General features: G+C 43.0%; 1 protein-coding gene across 7 annotated transcripts in view; it reads left to right on the forward strand.

The window, feature by feature from the left end:
- St6gal1 (ST6 beta-galactoside alpha-2,6-sialyltransferase 1) overlaps positions 1-17,607 on the forward strand; it is a 128,567-nt gene that overhangs the window by 24,799 nt on the left and 86,161 nt on the right. For 4 of the 7 annotated variants that reach the window (XM_070029792.1, XM_070029793.1, XM_070029799.1 and 1 more), the window contains 2 exons: positions 10,764-10,865; positions 11,010-11,150. The gene's annotated coding sequence lies outside the window, so the exon portion shown is untranslated. Of the gene's footprint in view, positions 1-8,577; positions 8,739-10,763; positions 10,866-11,009; positions 11,151-17,607 lie in introns of those variants that run through there. The other 3 variants (XM_070029795.1, XM_070029802.1, XM_070029794.1) reach the window with 2 other exon arrangements.

Below are 17,607 nucleotides of genomic sequence, written 5' to 3' on the forward strand. Positions count from 1 at the left end.
GGACCCTGATCTTTTAGCCTACATCTTGTTTAATATTATATAACACCATTGACTTTCCTTTGTCTCTTGTTACAAGGAATTGTTTTCAAGAGGGCAGGAATTCCTCTTGCACAACCATTTCCTCAGGACCCAGAGCAATGGCTCAGAAATCATAAGCACAATGGATACTTGTTGGATGAATTTAACTAAGTCTTCATGCCTGTAATCCTAGCTACTCAGATGGCTAAGATCTGAGAATCACAGTTTGAATCCAGTCCAGGCAGAAAGTCTATGAGACTCTTATCTCCAATTCATCCACCAAAACACTGGAAGTAGAGTTGTGGCTCAAGTGGAAGAGCACTAGTCTTGAGCAGAAAAGCTCAAGGACAGTACCCAGGTCCTAAATTCAATCCTCAGGACCAGCATAAAACAAACAGAAAAAAAGTTATTATAATTCGCAAGTTATAAATGAGGAAACTGAAGTTCATAGAGGTCATGCAATTTTCTCAAAGTAACTCAGCTTATTAGCATAGAACTGAGACGTTAACCCTCTAACAGGTTAGAGCTGGCTTCCTCCAGCTCTCACATCTAATGCTGTGTCCTTCCCCCCCCCCCCCCCCAACATCTTGTTGCTAGCCCGGCAGAGAGACAAGATCCGTGTGAAAAATGTTCCTAGTGTGAGTGAGTGGAAGTATAGGAAATGCATACTGACATCACATCTGCAATTTCCAAGTCTGAAAAATCTGTGGAAATTAAGTTTTATTCTTAAGTCATTTGGTGATGAACTGAGGTGAGAATCTATTTAAAGCTATGCTTATAAGTTTTCTTTCTCTCTCTCTCTTAGTAACTCCTACTTTTAAAGACCTTTCCAGGGACATATTAAAAGTCCAGTGCTGATTAGGATTAGCCCAGCTGGCCAAGATGAGACAGGCAGGTATGACATACTATGCTATAGCAGATGAGGGAGGGAAAGTCTACAAACTCCACAGTGATGCATACCTCTTTCTCTGCTTTATTCATACAGTGCTGGCAAGGTAGGGTCATGCTCCACGTTCCCTAGGCATCAGATTAGAGGAGTCTACTCAATAGCTCAAGAGAGAAGGCCCATAGGTACTGATATATGGGCTTCTCTAAATAAAATATACAAATGAGTTTCAGTCATCTCTGGCAAAATGTGCCTATTCACTAATACCCTGCTCTGGCATACACAGTCTTCAGTTAGATTCTGTAGTGTGTCACATTTTAATTTAAGAAACAGCAACAAAACAAACAAAAGAAGGTCCTGGTGGCTTACACCTTTCATCCTAGCTACACACAAAGATAAAATCTGAGGATTGAGGTTCAAAGCCACCTCAGGCAGAAAAAGACTATTAGACTCCTATCTCCAATTAACCACCTAAAAGCTTGAAGTAGAGCTATGGCTCAGTGGTAGAGCAGCACTCCTGAGCAAAGAAGCTAAGCAGGAGTAGGAGGCCTTAAGTTCTAGCCCCAGTACCAGCATATACCACTGCTTCCTCCTCCAAACTGAAGGACAAAGAGTATTTGAAAGGAACTTGAATAAGAAAGACAGAAACCAATAAAGACTACCAACATAAAAAACAAAACAACAAAAACAGAACAAAACAAAACAACTCACAAGACCTAGAGACAATATAGGGAATAGAAGAAAACTTCACAAAGACTCTAACTACTAGTCTCGGAAAAAAGAAGGATTGCATTATTAGTAAGAGAAATATGTGACAGAAAGGAGTGTTTGGAGAATAAGAAAAAGCCCTTAGAAATGAAAGCACAATAACAGAAATAAATAAATCACAAGATTTGGAATATAAAGTTGAAGAAAACTCACAGAAAGTCAAACAAGAGAGAAAAAGAAATGAAAGCAAGGAAAGGTTATTGTAAGAAGTCCAAGACATGTGTAGTATGACCTAGGAAAAGAATAGAAGTCTGGTGCAAGTGGCTCACTCATTACTCAGGAGGCTGAAATCTGAAGATCAAGGTTTGAAGCAAGCCCAGGCAAGGTTCTCCTCTCTAATCATGAAAAAGCCAGAAGTGCAGCTAAAGTGGGAGAACACCAGCCTTGAGTGAAAAAGCTAAGGAACAGCCCCCAGGCCCTGAGTTCAGACTCTACTACCTGGAAAAGAAGAAGAAAAAGGAGAAGGAGAAGAAGGAGGAGGAAGAGGAGAAGGAAGAAGGGAAGGAAGAGGACAAGGAGGAGAGAACAGAAAAGGTTCATATAAATAATACAAGAAAAATATTGAGAACTGAAAGATACCGACTTCTAGACTGAAAAGCCCTGGAGTTCCTGGGCCACGCACGGATAAAAGGTAGACATTGGCTCGAAGTTTCTACACAGGATTGGTAGGTCACTGCAAACCAACCAACCAACCAACTGATCAACCACAAAAGCCACAGTTCTATGCAGAAAACAGACAAAACACATAAAACATCAAACAATTTCTTTGTGAGAACAGAAATCTTCTGGACACTAGCCATTCGATTCCTACTGCCACATGAACAGCTATCAGACAATAAAGTTCGGGGAGCATACATTTCCAAGGGAGACAGTCTGTCAAGGCAAATTATTAATCAAATGTGTGGGTGGAATGATGGCATGCTTAGATAGGTAAGGTCTCAATTATTATTTATTTTTATTTTTATTGTGAGAATACCATACAGAGGGGTTACAATTACATGGGCAAGATAATGAGTACATTTCTTATCAAACATTGTTGCCTCCTCTTTGTTTCCTCTTCCCCTCCCTTCCCATACTCCCCCCTACCTCCCCCGTCCCGATCCCCCCCCCACCACCAAAGTTGGAAAGTTCGCTTTCGACATAACAACTTGTATATCTCATTGTTGCAATGGGTCTACCTGTATCCTTAATTAAGCGATTTGTTTTTGCCCTTCCCCTCCACAAATTATACCAACATCAAATACAGTGAAAGCAGGGGTTATACCATGGGGGAGGGACATACAAAGCAACATAGAAATCATCTTATAAATATGTTAGAAACAATTGCATGAAAGAAAAAAAAACACTTGAATACTTATCTTGGGGTTCATTCCCCTAATATCAACTTATCTGACCTTTTCTGCTTGACTCAGACATATACTAGTTATTGCAAATAAGGGAAACCATGGGAAGGTCTCAATTATTTTACCTCCCACAAAACTGTTTTTTTTTTTTTTTTTTTTTTTTTTTTTTTTGAGGCAGCTACCATGCATCTGTTCCTCCAAGGAACAGATAAATTTACTGATGAGTAAACAGGAAAAAAAAAGTGAGGTCTTCTGAACAGCCCATGAGGCCACCAGTTCAGGTTGCAGTATAAGGACAGAAGGTTCTAGAAGGGAGGATTTTAAGAAATTAAAAACAAACAAAAAGCACTAATTACATGATGGTAATTGGCTTACTGTGATAGCTTGGTACTTTGGTTGGAATGTTGGGGCTGAATTAGTGATAAATAGAAAATTAAGGGCACAAACAAGAGGCACTAATAGACTCCAGAAACAAGAGGGGATGAACTTGGTAGTTAATCTGAAAACCCACATAGGCTGACTGTGGACATGAATATTTGCCTGTTCATAATAATGTTCAGTTTTGTTGTTGGCTTAATAAAACCTGGTATAAATTTATTAGGAGAATGTGGGAAAGAGACGTATGTGGGATGGGAAGGAGGGCTACATCTTTACTTTCTGTAGTAAATTAGTAAAAGACTATTATCTAACATTGAAAAAAGAGCCATATGAGCATGGCATTTATAGATACTGAGATACTCTGGAAGTAGATAAGATAGTTAAAAGTCATTGCATTTGGGCAACAGAAATGAACAAGATGGATAGCTTAGTGGGCCTATCATTTCTTCTTCTAAGATGGGCAGTCTTGCTGGACGTGAACAATTGTGGGCAAGAAGATTAGATTAAAAGGTGACTGAGTCTAGGTATCAGGGGCTTAGGCCTCTATTCTTAGCTACTCAGGATGCTGAGATCTGAGGAACCAGAGATTCAAAGCCAGCATGAGCAGACAAATCCAAGAGACTCTTATCTGAAGTACAGGCAAGGCTCCACTGGTAGGGAACCAGTTGTGAGCCCAAAAGCTATGAGAGTGTGAAAGGCTCTGAGTCCAAACCCCAGTAGGGATGCACACACAAAGAAAGGGTGGCTGAGGAGTTTCAGATACCCAGATTGGTTCTGTAAGCATTATGCCTACCTTGGGTCCTCAGCTCCACCCAGACCTGAGCTTCTCCCTACTCTGGAGTTCCTGCTATAACGCTGGCCCCTCCCTCTCTCCGCCCAGATCCACCTGAACTCCCATCTATCTCACTTCCTAACCCCAGGACCTGCTGCTACCTAGATAGCGGAAGTCACCATGCCTTCTCTTCGGGGCAAATATGGTTGCTCTAATAAACCTTGTAATAATCTTTCTCCTGTGCCTGCCTGCCTCTGGGATGGATGTGACGGATCCTTTCTGTTCTAAAACAGGCCCAGTCTCACCTGTGTGGCTGCTGTAGAGAGCTCCTTGGCCACAGTTAAACACTCCTTTGGTTTCTATCAGGCAGTGGCAGATGAACTTTCCTTTCTTGCCTCTGTGAATGAATTCATAATACCATTTCTCCCTTTGTCAGAAACCATTCTTGTATTCATCCCTCAAACCAAATTCAATTTCAGCTCTTGACTGAGGTATCCTGCCCTAGCTTTATTTGAACACTGGAGGGAACAAAGGCCTCTAAGGAGCAGGATTGTCCGTGGAATTCTGGCTGACTTGTTTTCCAGCGGAGTGCTTGGAATAATAGCTAAAACTCTACTCTTCTCATCTGAAAATGAAAAAGAAAAACACTCCTGGTCTTATAGGATTATGTGAGGAATAAATAAAGAATTTACTACAGTGCCTGGCACTTAGTAATTGCTAAAATAAAAGTCCCCAAGAGAACACACTCGGCCTAAGACAGGAAACCCATAGTGTTGTATCTAAGCCTCATAGATGAAGGTGGGTGGGGGAATGTGAGCCCTGGTTGGGCAAAGGAAATATTCTGGGAGGTTCCTGATTTTAGCAGAAGTTCTTCCATTTTGAGTGCAGTGTCATCTGATTTGATTGCAGTACTCAGCAGGTTTGTAGAGTCCCGGATCTGGAATGTTTTATGTACACGGATGTATAAAAGCTCTCAGCTAATTTGCTTCCACAGGCCAATCCAAGTAGAACAATTGTTCACATCCTAAAGGATGTGAAACAATAAACCCAAGATGAACAGAATTAACCTTTACTTTAAGACTCGGTGAACCTGATAGCAATTGATCATCAATGCTGGGTTCCTGATGTGGCCAGAACCTCAGTCCTCTGTCAGGCCAGTCCTCTCTCTCCTGGCTTTGAACAAACTGCTTTGTGCACCTGGGCCATGAACTTCTTGGGTTTTTTCTTTCTTCATTTCTTTGTGTATTATTACTGGGGTTTGAACTCGGGGCTTTTCACTCTCACTAGGCTTTTTCTGTTCAAGGCTGGCATTCTAGCACTTGATCTATACCTCTACTTCTGGCTTTTTACTGGTTAATTGAAGATAAGCATTCTATCGATTTTTCTGCCCAGGCTGGCTCTGAACTGTGTTCCTCAGATCTTAGCATCCTAAATAGCTAGGATTAAAGGCATGAACTACCATGTCTGGCTCTTTTTGGGTTCTCTGGTCTTTGAGATACTCTGGAAATCCTAGTGGACTGGACACTACCTTATACTTGGGCACCTGGAGGAAACAGTAGTGGGCCCTGCAACCTCTTGTTTAGCCCTCTTTTTCCTAGGGTTACTTGCTGTCTTTTGGATGTTTCTGGAGTTGAGGGTAAAGAGCAAGGAGACTGGCTGAATTTGATAGATGGGGGACAGAGCAGCGGCAGCAGGAGGATAAAGCAGAGAACAGGCCCTGAGTTCAAGGGCAGAACTGAGTGAAACCTTGGGCGCTGGGTCTCAGAAGACAAACAAAAACTAAATCCAAATGTCCAGTCCAGTGACCTTTGAGGGATCAGGAGGTCATAAGGGTCAGTAGAGGTGGTGTGGATAAATGGGAGCTGCTTGAAAACTATGAAGAAGCACCTAGGTAGCTTGGGGAGGGGCACTTAGAAGAGGACTCGTGATTAGCTGAATGTAATGCAGAACAGGGCAAGAAATTCTTAGAATTTCCATTAGCAATAAACCATACAGCTTTACTTTAGCGATCCTGTTTGGAAGACCTATCTATGTGCTTCTTCAAAGAAGCCCCTCCATGGTCACTCCCAACCCAACCCTTTTTATCCTCCAGTATGCTTTTGTATGAGCAGGAGAAACTGAATCCTGAGTTCATTCCTGTCCTAGCTGGTCATACAGGCTGGATTATTGGCAGCTCTTCCTGCAGCTCCAGACCTCTTGGTTCAGGCCTCTAGTTGCATTTTTCTGTGTTGAACGGAACTGGGGAGAGTTCTGCTCCTATGTCCCGACCCTTACCCCAAGACTACTTTAACTTCAGGGCTCAGGAGAAACTGTTTTAGATGGGAGAAGTTTAAGTGCAATGGACAGAAAAGCCTACATTCCATCTGAAAAGTGATTTAGGGGTACATACAGGCTTCAAAAGTAAGAATCCATATGCCTTGCAGCTACGCGAAGCCACCAAGTCTGTGGTCTCTGGGCTGCATGATTTCCTGTCTGCCTCTCCTGGCCTCTGCTTGGACCTTTTTAAAGGCCAAGTTCTCTCTTTCTCTCTACAGGTCCCATCACTTGATGCTGGCATGTCATTTTTTTTTTTTTGTCACAGAGCCACCAGCTTACCTTGTAACTCTAGGGCCCACCGCATCTTTGCCATTGTGAAAAAGAATCTCATAGGTCCAACTCTCTTGTTTCAAGTTCTACCTTGGTACACTATGGCAGATGTGGTGTGTGAGAGGTGGGGTAGGCACAAGTTAGCCAGATAGAATGACTTGCTTAATCCAGTAGTATTGAGGTCAGTCTGGTAAGCTATTTTCCTAAGGATTTGGAAAGCACTCAGGGGGCTCCACGTACCTCTGTGAGTCTGCCAGTTGCAGTGAGCTAGGCTGAGGAATATCTGGCCCTAGGGTCATTTAAGGCTCTTAAAATCATTTGGCACGTATTTAGATAGACATGTATGTTTCTCCTGTGCTGCTTGTTGCCTGCCCAGAGCTGACTTCTTATACTTATAATTGGATATGGCACTGGAATGATGTTATAAATACCCAAAGGGCTCGTAGCAGACAGGTTTCCTACCTTTGGAAGGACACAGGAAGGGGATCATCAGGAGACTTGGGCCAGGGATCAGTGGCTCAAACCTGTAATCCTAGCTACTCAGGAGGCTGAGATCTAAGGATCCATGATTCCAAGTCGAGTCAGAAAAGTCCTTAGACTCTTATCTCTAGTGGAGCTATGGGTCAAAAGGTAGAGCACTAGCCTTGAGGGAAAAAGCTACGAGACAGTGCTCAGGCACTGAGTTCAAGACATGTATGCACACACGCACACACAGTAAACAGACAAACAAGTACATAAGGGACTTGGAGCCCCAAAGTCTTTGCCTGTGTCCTGGGCCCAAGAAATCTGTTTAGACAGAGTACCTGGTGAATTATCCATCTCTTACTTCATGAAAGTGTGGCTTGGAGTGAAAGGAGAGACACAGTCTGGGTAAAAAGAGATGGAGCATGGGGATCTTTCTTCTTGATTAGGTGGAGGTGAACCAGCAGCCCAGGAGAACCTTAGACCCCCGACCCTGGGTTCTGTTTCTGTTGGGAGAATAGTTCTTTTTTTGGGCAGGGGGAGTCTGGTTGTGGGGCCTGAACTCTGGGCCTGGGCACTGTCCCTTAGTTCTTCAGCTCAAGGCTAATAGTGGTCTACCACTTGAGCCACAGTGCCACTTCCAGCTTTTTTCTTTTTGCTTATGTGGTGCTGAGGAATCGAACCCAGGAGCTCAGGCATGCAAGGCAAGCGCTCTACCACTGAGCCATCTTCCCAGCCCCGGGGAGAATAGTTCTTAATTTAGCCACAGCCCCTGCCAGTCACCAGCTGTCTGTGTGCCTGCAGAACCTCCCCTGACTCTTCTCTAGTCCCCACAGTTACTGTGCTCCTGGTGATTTGTTGACATTAATTATAGACAGTGGCAAAGTGATTGAGACCTTGGCAGCTTTCTCTTTTTCCATCTCACCTGATGTCTCTACTGTTTGCTTTGCTGTGCCCTGAACCTTTATGAGGCCTTGGCATTTCCACCTCCTCCAGTGTCAAGGTCAGCTTGGCTTTTCTTTTAGTTCCCTTTCCCTTTAGGCACTCATAGAGTGACTGCTGCTTCTCTTGGCCTCAAAGGCTTCCTTGGATTTCAACCACTCCTTCTCCATCCTTCAGGATTTCTTCCTTTTCTTTCTTTTTTCTTTTCTTTTTTTTTTTTTTTTTGGGTCCGGTTGTGGGGCCTGAACTCTGGGCCTGGGTGCTGTCCCTCAGCTCTTCAGCTCAAGGCTAGCGCTCTACCACTTGAGCCACGGTGCCACTTCTGGCTTTTTTCGTTTTGCTTATGTGGTGCTGAGGAATCAAACCCAGGGCCTCAGGCATGCAAGGCAAGCACTCTACCACTGAGCCACCTTCCCAGCCCTGATTTCTTCCTTTTCTTCCCTGCTGGCTGCCTCCCTCTGCAGACTCAAAGGCTGTTTTGCATCACAGATCTTATCTTAGATTGGGACTAAGCTGAACACAGGAAACCACAAGTTAAGATTCTTGGAACTCAGCACTCCTCTCTACTAGAAATGTCACTATGGTGAGTGAGAACACAGTGTGGGGCAACAAGGGCATTACTGGAGGAGCGCTCACTGGGAGGAATTTCTGTGCCACCACGATTCAAAACTTGAAAAGTTTGGAAACGCTTTGACCCAGCAATTTGATTCCTAAGATGATGCCTTAAAATTGTCGACCTTTTTGGTAACTAACATGGCAAGAGTTGGTGATGACAAATGTCCAGTCTTTAGGGTTGAGTACAAATTATAGTACATTTATCCATTCATCCATTTATGGATCATAGGGACCCACCAGTACATACATATTGTAGAGCATTCAAAGATACTGCAGAAGCCTGCTGCTTAATGACATATAGTAAACTGTTTTAATACCTGACTGGTATGTTGTGTGTGTGTGTGTGTGTGTGTGTGTGTGTGTATTTTCCCTGGGACAGTCAGAGCCTGTGCTCTACCACTTGAGTTGAACCTTCAGATCTTTTTGCTTTCGTTATTTTCCAGATAGGTTTTAAGATTTTTGCGTAGGGCCAGTTTCAGAGTTGGATCCTTCTATGTATTCCGTCCTTGCAGTTGGGTTCACAGCCATTCACTATTCCAGGTTTAGGAGACGGGGGAATCTTACTAACTTTAGCCTAATTCGGCCTCAGAATTCCACTCTTCTCATCTCTGTCTCTAAAGAAACTAGGATTACAGGTGTGAACCAACACACCTGCTTTTTCATATCTTTATAAAAATCTAGATAACAGCAAAGGAAAACAAAATCCAGGAAGCATCTGTTCTCTGGAACTTCGTTGGGTAGAGCAAGAATGGGTAACTTAACCGCAATAACTCTGTAAATGAATCATTTAATATTGACAAATGCTGTCACACAACAAAACAAATAGTATGGTTCTATATATGTGGAATTAAGAGTAGGAATGACTAATATTGGATTTGAGAAAGTAGGATGGTAGTTATATCTATATATCTATATATCTATATATCTATATATTTTTTTTTTGCTGGTACTAAGATGAACTCAGGGTCTCATACTTTCTTGGCTAGTATTCTACCACTTGAGCCACACCTCCAGCCCTGCTTTTATATATATATATATATATATATATATATATATATATATATATATATTTTTTTTTTTTTTTTAAACTGGTTATTTTGGAGGTGGAGTCTCTGGCTTTGAACCTCAATCCCACAGCTCTCAGTCTCTTGAGTACCTGGGATTACAGGTGGATAGTGGTTAGTTTTGATGAAGAGGTAGTGACAGGCACTAAATCTGAGATAGCTTTTTAGGAAGCAGTGATAATATTTTGTTTTTGGAAGTAGTTAACCAAATTACACAAATGTTTCTATTTTAAGACAATTCTTTGAGCTGTGTGAATGCTGTATATATTCTTATTCTAGTCACTAAAAATAAAAATAACAAACAAAAGAGTGACATCTTTGTTTTTACCTAAATTACATTAAAAATGTATAAAGGAACCTGCCTTCTGTTGGCACAAGGAAAAACAATAATTACTTTAAAAACAAGCACTATCCACCCATCAGATATTAAATATACAGACTGAAAGTTTGGGCTCAGTTAAAATGTTTCCAGAACGAGCAAGAAATTGCATTCATGTTAGTAGTTTGAACAACACGCTGTAGGTCAAAGGGAGAAGGTGAAATCAGCAAATCAGCAAGCCTTACCTAAACACAAGACTTGGTCTGGACCTGCAAATTCTTTATTTGGCTTTTCTTGAGACTAATAAGAGTAGCACGGGGATTCAATGGTTGAAATAGAGTTTGCTTTGCTTAAGCTGTAGCTTATTCTGATTGTGTAGCCCCAGGAGGGCTGGTGGTGGATGAACAGATGGCCCCTTTGGGCTCAGGAAAAGGGGCTGTCCTTCAGTCTAGGGCTATAGTTGTAAAGGGGGAGGAGGGTTGCTCCAGTGGCCCAGGAGACCAGGGATGGGCGGAGCTAGGATGGGAGGAGCTTGGGTGCTCACCCGCCTGCTTTTACTAACAAGTGCTTCTGGTGCTCAGCCCACAACTTTACTGTTTTTCCCCTTCAGACAGGGATAGAGCCAGTTGTGCACGGCTCTGCAGCACAGCCTGCCGCCCAGAGAGAAGCCCAGCTGAGATGAAACTGCCCTGAGTCCTCTCCCAGAGCTGAGGTAAGAACCCTTGACTCCATCTTGGGAAATAAGACAGGACAGAATGCCTCTTTGGGGGAAGGACATGGAAACATCCTACTCTTAGGTTCTCGAAAGAAGGAACAATCATTTCTGTTTCAATCAAGCCATCTGTTTCCACCCCAGCACACCTGGAAGCAAGGTCGTTTGATGACCAAAGGAACTGTTGATTTGCCAGCGCAGGTCTTTTGGAATCTTGACAAGGAGTTGTATTTTCTCCATTGCTGATGAAACTTGAACTCCAAAGAGGATGAATTAGTCCTCCAGGTAGGATGGCATTAATTCAGGTGAATGTTTAAATGCACTTGCACTGTTCTGCAGTGCACACACACACACACACACACACACACACACACACACACACACACACACACACACACACACACACACACACACACTCCTTACTCCAAATGGAAAACAATGGCCAAATTTATGCAAGGAAATAATCACAAATCATTCTGGTAAACTTGCTAAAAATGACTTAATGAGATTAAAAGCCAGTAAATGGCCTTGAACTCAGGGCCTGGGTGCTGTCCCTTAGCTTTTTTTCACTCAAGGCTGGTGCTTAAGCCACAACTCCATTTCCATCCTTTTGCTGGTTAATTGGAGATAAGAGTCTCATGGTCCAGTCCTTCTTGGAACCATGATCCTCACATCTCCTCTAGCTTCTGAGTAGCTAGGATTATAGGCATGAGCCACTGGCATCTGGCTTGTTAAAAATGATTTTTGATTTTCTAGATAAGTTCTGATTATGAAGGCAATGTGTACTAGTAGGGCATGTGGAAAAATACTGACATGGAAGAAAATAGTACATGTCACAAATCCATTGTCCTCCTGTTTCCAATCATTCAGATAGAATTTTTCATTAAGTTCTCCCCCATCTCTCTCTCTCTCTCTCTCACTCTCTCTCTCTCTCTCATTTTGTCACTGCTGGGCCTAGAACCCAGGACCTCATTTTCATAGGTAAGCAATGTAGCACTGAGCTACCTGCCCAAGATCTCCCTCCTTGAGGTTATCTTGTTAAGCTGATTTCTACTGCAGGGGGCAGGGAGGTTCTGCAGAAAGAACACTCACTGAGGAGCCTGGAGAACTTGCCTCTTGTCTTAAAAAAAATTCCAGTGCTGATTTTTAAATATCTAGGAAGTTTACAAACTGGTTGTTGTTAGAAAAAAAAAATTGTGGAAGAAAACTGTTGGCAGTTTACAATTGGCCATGGTGGGACTAGCTACATCACAGACATGGGCAAATGGAGACTCATTCTCACACTCACCATGGGTTACTGTCTGCATACTGACTATGCACCTATACTGTGCAGCACTGGGCACATCAACTCTTCTGTATATAGTAGGTACTCAGTAAACATTATCACATGAATGGGAGTGGAGATTTGTGTCCTTATTATCTCCTGACACTTAGGAGAGTTTCAAAGCTCCCTAATGAAAATGAAATTGCCCTGTAGGCTGTGAGGCTCCCTACCCATAGAGAGTAGGGCTTCATTGACCAGGAAACCTTTGTTTTCCTGATAGGAAGAAGTTGGCTGCATTTTCCCTTTGGTTCTTACTCCTTTGAGGAGGGAGTGGTCTGTGAATTATTGAGATCCATTTAGAAAGGCAGAAGAAAACCCTCCATTATGGACCAACATCTGGGGCACAGCTCCTTCCTAGAAAAGTTAAGAAGTTGGTCAGAGAAGTGTGAAAAGGAAGCTTCAGCACTACTGGATGTGAGAGTCCAGACTGCAATCAGAGTTTTTGACTCATAATCTCTACTGGGGAGGTGGGGGGAGTGGGGGGGTGCTGTTGAGGGGGACTTCCTGCCAAATGTCAAATTTCAACAAAAGCCTCTTTCTTCAAGGCCCTGCGGTGGCAGCAGATTAGAGCTAATTAAATTCCCATAATGGAGTTTCAGCCTCTTCCCTCCTCTGTCTACTTTCTGATTCTTCTGCTTGTGTCCTGAAGGAGGGTATAGGGAGAGTGTGGAACATCTATTTATCCTTGTGGGATTGTAAATTCAGATACTTAGGAAGGTTGGTAAAAAGAGGTGATCTGGCTCCACATCCCCTTTGTTTGTATGTATATATGTGTGTGTACCAGTCCTGGGACTTGAACTCAGGGCCTCGGTGCTGTCCCTGAGCTGTTTTTTTCTTCAAGACTAGCACTCTACCACTTGAGTCAAAGTTCCACTTCTGGCTTTTTTGGTGGTTAATTAGATAAAAGTCTCATAGACTTTCCTGCCCTGGCTGTCCTTGAACTGCAATCCTCAGATGTCAGTCTCCTAAGTAGCTAGGATTACAGGCATGAACCACCAGTGTCTAGCCCACATTCTCATTTTAAGAAGATGGATCTCGTAGCATAGTATGGGCTCCTGAGGGAAGGAACAGGTGTGGGGCAGACCTTGGCCCTGAGGCTACCTAGTCAGAGACTTTGTACACAGCCAGTGAGGGGTCGTGGTAGATAGTCTTGAGATGCCAGCCCCACTTATACCTTTTGCAGACCTTCCCTTATCTCTGCTACCACAGCCCCAGAATACTTCATAGTTTTCTTAGAGTTAAGCCTATTCCTTCATTAAAGGCTTAGTTTTCCAACTTAGTGAATTCAGCAAAAAAAAATCTTATCTAAGGGTCTTAGGGTATGTTTTTGAGGAAGAGGAGAGAAGGGCTTTGGTTGGGCTTGTGATGGTTCCTGGCTTGTGTTTTGTGCTTTGTCTATACAATCCCTTTTAATTCTGTAACCATATCTAATGAAGTATCCTCAATTCTCCAGTGTAGGAAGTGAGTCTCAGAGAGGTAAGAGACCTGCCCAACATTTCACAGCTTAGGAGCAACTGATGTCAGTGAGTCTGTCTGTTCCTGCTTCAGTTTCTCCAAGCTGGTGAGTGCCCTTTATAGGGGGACATGATTCCATCTCTGAAGCTTTGTAAACAGCTCAAAGTGCTTGGAGCTTTGCAAAAATCCCGTGGTTAAATCCTTGTGTAAAATAGTATGGGAGCAGAGAGCTTTTCTGTAGCATAGTCTTCTTTTTTCATTGGATGACCCAAGAGGCAAGGTGGACAGTGGCCAATGACCACAGCTCTCCCAGCTAGTTAGAAGCAGAGCCTCTTCAGCCCATGACTCTTGGGGCTCTCTCTAGAAGGGCACACTGATAGGGATGTTTGGTTTTCCTTGTGGCTGGGAAAAAGCTTATTCTTCTGGCAAGAGGGGTTTAATCCACAGATATATACTGAGGGCTGACTATGTGCTCAGCCAATTATCTTCGGCTGTTGGGGCAGGAAATTCTGGCCTGGCCTTGGATACTTAGAACTGACAAGGGACAGGAGATGGGGTTTTCCTGCATTAAGCCTGTAGGACTCAAGTTCTTCCTATGCCTTCTTTAACCATGCACCCTTAGCTTGTCCTTCAAGAAATCTGTAGGGAGGAATTATGTCTCAAGTTGCTGTGCACCCCAGACTTTCTAAGTCCCCGTGCTCTGGAATCCAGAGCAGCACATGGTCAGGGCTCTGGAAGATCCTGGAGGAGGGGAACAAGGAGGGAATGAGGTGGAGTGGCCAGGAGTCATTTGGGAAGGCCCTGCTAGGTGGAGGCCCGTGCTCCTAAGCTAATAGGGTCGCTGGATGCAGTCTCATAGACTAATCAGGGCACATTTTTGCACAGAGTACCTGGTCATCAGCAGATGGGGAAAGCAGTTTGCAGTTCAGCAGCACACACAGGATGGGAGGTAGAGACTTCCTTGGAAGGCTCCTTGGTCAGCCTTTGCCTCCTTCCTCTGAGGAAGTGGAGGCCTGAAAAAGGGAAGGACCTTGTTTACAGCACAAGTGGAACTGGAGTCTGTTCTCCTGGCTGGTCAGGGTCTGTTGTACCCAACCACTGTGTGAAGCGGAAAGGCTGCTGGGGGCAGTGGGATGGGGGTGAGCCCAGCCCACCTCCTGCCCCAGCCTGTCTGCTATAGTGGGCTGGGCTGTTGGAGGTATTTGTAGTGGTAAGAACTCAGGAGATCCAGGGAGTAATCTCAGAGACTAATCTCTTGCAGTTCCTGACCTTTTTCCTCCTTTCAGATCCTACTTTGGGTCTTGCTTAGGACTGACTGGGAGCGATCATCTGTGGCTTCAGGCTTGGAATTTGTCATAGCCGGAAACATCACAATATCAAGACATATGTCTCAGCTCTGGAGACTTTGGACCCAGGCCTGACCCTAATTTGACCAGCCCTCCCTTCCCGTTCTCCCCAGGCTTTCTTTGGTATAAAATGGGCTGAATGAAATCTAACTTGAGTGAAGATCAATAATAAAGGACATGCCTACTTAGTGGTATCCATTACTATTTTTTCGTATAATTTTACTTAGGAACAATTGACAGATAAGAACCTGCACATACTGAACTAGCACAACTTGATGAGTTTTGACACCTGTCTACACTCCTGGGTCTGTTCCCACCATCACATTAATGAACTTGAATGTTGCTACCCTCCCCCACCTTATTCTGTGCCTGTCTCTCCACCCTGCTCCTTCGATCCTCTACTAGCCATCTCCCAAACACTCTTAAGCTGCTTTCTTTCACTGTAGATTAGTTTGCATTTTCCAGAGCTTTATGTGAGTGGATTTATGTGATTTACAAGGCATGTACCCTTCTTTCACTTACATAATTATTTTGATGTTCATCCATGTTGTTTTGTGTATAAATTATTCATTCCTTAATTGCTAAGTGGTATCTTATTGTATAGTTGCACACAAGTTTTTTTTTTTTTTTTACTATTTGTTGCAAATTTGGGACTATTAGAGACATAAGCATTTGTGAATTTTTTTGGTTGATGTTTTGTGGGGACATTTGCATTTGTTTTTGTCTTTTTTAAAATATAATTTTATTGTTATTGTTAAAGTGTTGTACAGAGGAGTTGCCATTTTATAAATTAGGTAGTAAATACATTTTGTTTTTGGACAGTGTCACTCCTTCCTTCATTTTCTCTTCCTCCCTACCTCCCTCCTTCCCTTTCCAGTCCTGGGGCTTGAACTCAGGGCCTGGGCTCTGTCCTTGAGCCTTTTTGCTCAAGGCTAGTTCTCTACCACTTGCCATAACTTTCTGACTTTTCGGTTTTTAATTAGAATTTTACAGACTTACCTGCCCAGGCTGGCTTTGAACCAGAATTCTCAGATCATAGCCTCCTGAGTAGCTAAGACTACAGGTATGAGTTACCGGGTGCCTAGCTGGCATTTTAGCTTTCTGAGAAGCACTCATATGTACTTAGAAAGTTTATGCCATTTTACCTTGCTACCAGCTCCACTCCCTTGCCAATATTTGTTATGCTGAGTCTTTTTCATTTTAGCTATTCTAATAGGTATGTGATGATATCTCATCTCGGTGTTGTTTGCATTTCACTAAATGTTCAGCATGGTTTCATGTGTTTTTTTTAAAATTATTTTATTGTAAAGATGCTGTACTGAGGGGTTACAGTTGTATGCATAAGGAAATGAGTACATTTCTTGTCGAACATTGTTACCCCCTCCTTTGTTTTTCTCTTTTTCTTTGTTTTTGCCATCCAGAGTCTCCTTTAGTCAAGTGTGGTTCAAATATTTTGGGCATTTTTAAAAAATTGGGGCTTTCTGGCTTGTAAGAATTCCTTATATGTTCCTTATATGTTTCTCCATATATTCCTTCTATGAAGAAAGCCTTTTTTGGATCTGTTTTGTGATATTTTCTCAAATTCTTTGCCTTGCATGCAGGAGGAAATAAAAACAAGTAAAGTTATGACTGTAAGATAGTTGAACAATATATTATGCACAGAAAGGGCAGAAGAAAAGTAGTAATATCAAGCTCTGAAGTTTCCTGGAGGAGAAAATCTGGGTGTTGAAGGAAATTGGAAGTTTGCTAAGGGGTGGAAGGGCACTTAGGTAGAAGTTTCTATGTGCAAAGGCACAGAAATGTTAAAAGTCATAGTACATCATTGGTGGTTGGATGGGATTTGGGAGCAGAGAATGTGGACTATAATCTCAGCTCTTAATGTGTACTTTTTTTGTTGGGGGTGATAACGTTTTACTTTGAAGTGATTACAGATTCACAGAAAGTTGCAAAGATAGTACAGAGAGGTTTAGGATTTCATATGATATATTATAGCATAATATGAAAACCAGTGGCACAATGTGTGTGTGTATGGTTCTGTCTTCTCTGAGTAAATTAGTGTAGCCACTACTGAAATCAAGATACAGAATTATTCTGTCACCACGAAGATCTCGTGTGTGTGTGTGTGTGTGTGTGTGTGTGTGTGTGTGTGTGTGTGTGTGTGTGTGTGTATGAAAGAGAGAGAGAGACAAAGAGAGAGAGAAACAGAGAGAGAGACAGAGAGAGACAGAGAGACAGGGAGAGAGATAGAGAGACAGAGAGAGAGGGAACATGAACTCTGTCTTATGCTTTTGCTTGGCTTTTTCTGCCCAGGGTGGCACTCTGCTACTTCAGCCTCACCTCTACTTCCAGCTTTTAGGTGGAGATAAGAGTCTCTTGGATTTGTCTGCCTGGGCTGGCTTCTAATGAAGGTCCTCAGATCTCAGCCTCCTGATTAGCTAGGATTATGGGTGTGAGCCACCAGTGCCTGGCTTTGTTTGGCTTTTTGATCATGTTTATTCCTCTCTGCTTTTCATCTTGACAATTTAGTTATTATTATTATTTTTTTTGGTTGGTCATGGGTCTCGGACTCTGGGCTTGGGCGCTGTCCTTGCGCTCTTCAGCTCAAGGCAAGCGCTCT

The sequence above is a fragment of the Dipodomys merriami genome, unplaced genomic scaffold (assembly GCF_024711535.1).
Source record: "Dipodomys merriami isolate MVZ:Mamm:240054 unplaced genomic scaffold, mDipMer1.0.p SCAF_2, whole genome shotgun sequence".
In the NCBI taxonomy this organism is placed as follows: Eukaryota; Metazoa; Chordata; class Mammalia; order Rodentia; family Heteromyidae; genus Dipodomys; species Dipodomys merriami.